The sequence below is a fragment of the Arachis hypogaea genome, chromosome 1 (genome assembly GCF_003086295.3).
Source record: "Arachis hypogaea cultivar Tifrunner chromosome 1, arahy.Tifrunner.gnm2.J5K5, whole genome shotgun sequence".
NCBI classification, from domain to species: Eukaryota; Viridiplantae; Streptophyta; class Magnoliopsida; order Fabales; family Fabaceae; genus Arachis; species Arachis hypogaea.
The window spans coordinates 87,524,698-87,530,040 of NC_092036.1; the positions used below are offsets into that span (position 1 = coordinate 87,524,698).

A 5,343-nucleotide genomic window follows, 5' to 3' on the forward strand; every position below is an offset into this window, starting at 1 on the left:
ATGAGAGAGGAGCAACAAAGGCAAGGAAGAGACATTGAGGAGCTCAAGCACTCCATAAGATCTTCAAGAGGAAGAACAAGCCGCCATCACTAAGGTGGACCCGTTCTTTAACTTCCTTGTTCTTTATTTTCCTGTTTTTCGAATTTTTATGCTTATGTTCATCATCTATGTTTGTGTCTTATGATCATTAGTGTCTTAGTGTCTATGCCTTAAAAGTTATGAATGTCCTATGAATCCATCACATTTCTTAAATGAAAAATGTTCTTTATTGAAAAAGAGAAGAATTACATGAATTTTGAATTTTATAACAGATTAATTATTTTGATGTGGTGGCAATACTTTTTATTTCTGAATGTATGCTTAAACAGTGCATATGTCTTTTGAATTTGTTGTTCATGAATGTTGGCTCTTGAAAGAATGATGAAAAAGGAGACATGTTACTGAGGATCTGAAAAATCATAAAAAAATGATTCTTGAAGCAAGAAAAAGCAGTGAATTCAAAAAAAAAAAACAAAAAAAAGGGGGAAAAGAAAAAGAAAAAAAATGAAGTTGTGATCCAAGGCAAAAAGAGTGTGCTTAAGAACCCTGGACACCTCTAATTGGAGACTCTAGCAGAGTGAGTCACAATCTGAAAAGGTTCACCCAGTTATGTGTCTGTGGCATGTATGTATCCGGTGGTAATACTGGAAGACAGAGTGCTTTGGGCCACGGCCAAGACTCATAAAGTAGCTACGTTCAAGAATCATCATACTTAACTAGGAGAATCAATAACACTATCTGGATTCTGAGTTCCTATAGAGGCCCATCATTCTGAATTTCAAAGGATAAAGTGAGATACCAAAACTGTTCAGAGGCAAAAAGCTAAAAGCCCCGCTCATCTAATTAATACTGATCTTCATAGATGTTTTTGGAATTCATTGAATATTCTCTTCTTTTTATCTTATTTGATCTTCAGTTGCTTGAGGACAAGCAACAATTTAAGTTTGGTGTTGTGATGAGCGGATAATTTGTACGCTTTTTTAGCATTGTTTTTAGTATGTTTTTAGTATGTTTTAGTTAGTTTTTATTATATTTTTATTAGTTTTTAGTTAAAATTCACTTTTCTGGACTTTACTATGAGTTTGTGTGTTTTTCTGTGATTTCATGTATTTTCTGGCTGAAATTGAGGGACCTGAGCAAAAATCTGATTCAGAGGCTGAAAAGGACTGCATATGCTGTTGGATTCTGACCTCCCTGCACTCGAAGTAGATTTTCTGGAGCTACGAAAACCCAATTGGCGCGCTCTCAACTGCGTTGGAAAGTAGACATTCTGGGCTTTCCAGAAATGTTTAATAGTCCATACTTTGCTTGAGATTTGATGGCCCAAACAGGCATTCCAAGTCAGCTCAAGAATTCTGGCGTAAAACGCCGAAACTGGCACAAGAATGGGAGTTAAACGCCCAAACTGGCACAAAAGCTAGCGTTTAACTTCAAGAATAGTCTCTACACGAAAATGCTTCAATGCTCAGCCCAAGCACATACCAAGTGGGCCCGGAAGTAGATTTTTATGTCATTTACTCATTTTTGTAAACCCTAGCTACTAGTTCTCTATAAGTAGGACCTTTTGCTATTGTATTTTCATCTTTTGATCACTTTAGATATGAGATCAGATCTTGGTTCTTCTGGTTTCCTCTCTGGGGCCGAAGCCAATGATCACCTTGTTCTTATGTATTTTCAACGGTGGAGTTTCTACACACCATAGATTAAGGTGTGGAGCTCTGCTGTACCTCGAGTATCAATGCAATTACTATTATTCTTCTATTCAATTTAGCTTATTCTTGTTCTAAGATATCACTTGTTCTTCAACTTGATGAATGTGATGATCCGTGACACTCATCATCATTCTCACCTATGAACGTGTGCCTGACAACCACCTCCGTTCTACCTTAGATTGAGTGGATATCTCTTGGATCCCTTAATCGGAATCTTCGTGGTATAAGCTAGAATTGATGGCGGCATTCAAGAGAATCCGGAAGGTCTAAACCTTGTCTGTGGTATTCTGAGTAGGATTCAAGGATTGAATGACTGTGACGAGTTTCAAACTCGCGATTGTGGGGCGTTAGTGACAGACGCAGAAGAATCACTGGATTCTATTCCGACATGATCGAGAACCGACAGCTGAATAGCCGTGTTGTGACAGAGCGCATTGAACATTTTCACTGAGAGGATGGGACTGTAGCCACTGACAATGGTGAAACCCTACATACAGCTTGCCATGGAAAGGAGTAAGAAGGATTGGATGAAGACAGTAGGAAAGCAGAGAGACGGAAGGGACAAAGCATCTCCATATGCTTATCTGAAATTGTCACCAATGAATTGCATAAGCATCTCTATCCTTATTTTATGTTTTATGTTAAAATCTATAACCATTTGAATCTGCCTGACTGAGATTTACAAGATGACCATAGCTTGCTTCATACCAACAATCTCCGTGGGATCGACCCTTACTCGCGTAAGGTTTATTACTTGGACGACCTAGTGCACTTGCTGGTTAGTTGTGCGAAGTTGTGATAAAGAGTTGAGATTACAATTGTGCGTACCATGTTGATGGCACCATTGATGATCACAATTTCGTGCACCAAGTTTTTGGCGCCGTTGCCGGGGATTGTTTGAGTTTGGACAACTGACGGTTCATCTTGTTGCTTAGATTAGGTATTCTTCAGAATTTTTAAGAATGAATTCTAGTGTTTCAAGGTGATGTTCTTATCATCACCAAAGCTGATTGATTTTCATCAATTTAGCTCTTGAATGCAATGTCCTGCTGAAGCTTGGCTAGCCATGTCTAATTTCTTTAGACTGAAGCTTTAGACTAACACTGCATGATTCCTGGAATTCTTATTAAAAATTTTGAATTTCTTTATTTTCTTCTCCATATAATTTTCGAAAAAAAACCCAAAAAATTACAAAATCATAAAAACCAAAAATATTTCTTGTTTGAGTCCAGTGTCTCATTTTAAGTTTGGTGTCAATTGCATGTTTCTGTTCTTCTTGCATTTTTCATCTGTCTTCATTGATCTTCAAGTTGTTCTTGATGATTTACATGCTCTGCTCTTTAAATTCTCTTGTTTTGTGTATTTTGTTGTTTCTCATATGCATTCTCAATTTGTTAGTGTCAGTAGTATACAAACTTCTAAGTTTGGTGTCTTGCATGCATTGTTTATTTGATTTTAGTTGCATTCTGATTTTTCCTCATCATTAAAAATCCAAAAAATTTTTAATTTGTGTCTTTTCAAGTCAATAATACAGAGAATTGAAGATTCAGAACATACAGCAGAGGAATTACACAGAAAAAGCTGAGCGTTCAAAACGCCCAGTGAAGAAGGAAAACTGGCGTTTAAACGCCAAGCACGGTGCCTGGCTGGGCGTTTAACGCCCAAAAGGGTAGCAATTTGGGCGTTAAACGCCAGAATGTATACCATTCTGGGCATTTAACGCCAGGATGGCACAAGAGGGAAGGTTTTGTTTTTAATTCAAATTTTTTCAAGTTTTCAAAATTTTTCAAAATCAAATCTTTTTCAAATTATATATTTTCAATCATATATTTTCAAAATCAATTTCTTTCCATTTTCAAAAATACTTGCTAACAATTAATGATTTGATTCAACATTTCAAGTATGTTGCCTTTTCTGTTGAGAAAGGTTTAATGTTTGAATCATATCTTTTCTTGTTAGCCAAGTCATTGATTTTAAAAATCAAATCTTTTTTAATTGTTTTCCAAATCATATCTTCTCAATCATATCTTTTTAATCACATCTTTTTCAAAATAAGTTTTCAATCATATCTTTTTGATTTCTAATTTCAAAATCTTTTTCAAAAATCACTTAATTTCTTTTCCACTCTTAGTTTTCGAAAATCATCAATCAATTTTCAAAATTCTTTTTCAAAATCTTTTAATTTATTTTCGAAAATTCTTCCCTTCTTCTCACATCCTAATTCTTCTACCTCCTCCTTCTATTCTTCTGACAACTCAAGGGATATCTATACTGTGACATAGAGGATTTCATATTTTCTTGTTCTCTTCTATTTTATATGAGTAGGAGCAAATACAAAGGCATTCTTGTTGAGGCTGACCCTGAACCTGAAAGGACCTTGAAGTGAAAGCTAAGAGAAGCTGAAGCACAACTCTCTGTAGAGGACTTAGCAGAATTCTTCAAAGAAGAAGATATGGCAGCCGAAAACAACAACAATGTCAACAATGCAAGGAAGGTGCTGGGTGACTTTACTGCACCTACTCCCGACTTTTATGGGAGAAGCATCTCTGTCCCTGCCATTGGAGCAAACAACTTTGAGCATAAGCCTCAATTAGTTTCTCTAATGCAACAGAATTGCAAGTTCCATGGACTTCCATTGGAAGATCCTCATCAGTTTTTAGCTGAATTCTTGCAAATCTGTGACACTGTCAAGACCAATAGGGTTGACCCTGAGGTCTACAGACTTATGCTATTCCCTTTTGCTGTAAGAGACAGAGCTAGGATATGGTTGGACTCACAACCTAAAGAAAGCCTGAACTCTTGGGAAAAGCTAGTCAATGCTTTCTTAGCAAAGTTCTTTCCACTTCAAAAATTAAGTAAGCTTAGAGTGGAAGTCCAAAACTTTAGACAGAAGGAAGGTGAACCCCTCTATGAAGCTTGGGAAAGATACAAACAATTGATCAGAAAGTGTCCTTCTGACATGCTTTCTGAATGGAGCATCATTGGTATCTTCTATGATGGGCTGTCTGAACTGTCCAAGATGTCATTGGATAGCTCTGCTGGAGGATCTCTTCATCTGAAGAAGATGCCTGCAGAAGCTCAAGAACTCATTGAAATGGTTGCAAATAACCAATTCATGTACACTTCTGAAAGGAATCCTATGAACAATGGGACGAATCAGAAGAAAAGAGTTCTTGAGATTGATACTCTGAATGCCATATTGGCTCAGAATAAAATATTGACTCAGCAAGTCAATATGATTTCTAAAAGTCTGTCTGGAATGCATGCTACACCAGGCAGTACTAAGGACGCTTCATCTGAAGAAGAAGCTTATGATCCTGAGAACCCATCAATGGAAGAGGTGAATTACATGGGAGAACCCTATGGAAACACCTATAATACTTCATGGAGGAATCATCCAAATCTCTCATGGAAGGATCAACAGAGACCTCAACAAGGTTTCAACAACAGTAATGGTGGAAGAAACAGGTTTAGCAATGGCAAGCCTTTTCCATCATCTTCTTAGCAACAGACAGAGGATTCTAAGCAGAGCCACTCTGACTTAGCAACCATGGTCTCTGATCTAATCAAAACCACTCAAAGTTTCATGACA

The 5,343-nt window shown here is 37.0% G+C and overlaps 1 non-coding gene across 1 annotated transcript; it reads right to left on the reverse strand.

The window, feature by feature from the left end:
• Nucleotides 1-4,608: 4,608 nt before the first annotated feature.
• On the reverse strand, nucleotides 4,609-4,716 carry LOC112716459 (small nucleolar RNA R71). The gene has a single exon (XR_003160362.1). It is a non-coding gene; the product is annotated as a small nucleolar RNA R71 (small nucleolar RNA).
• Nucleotides 4,717-5,343: the final 627 nt, after the last annotated feature.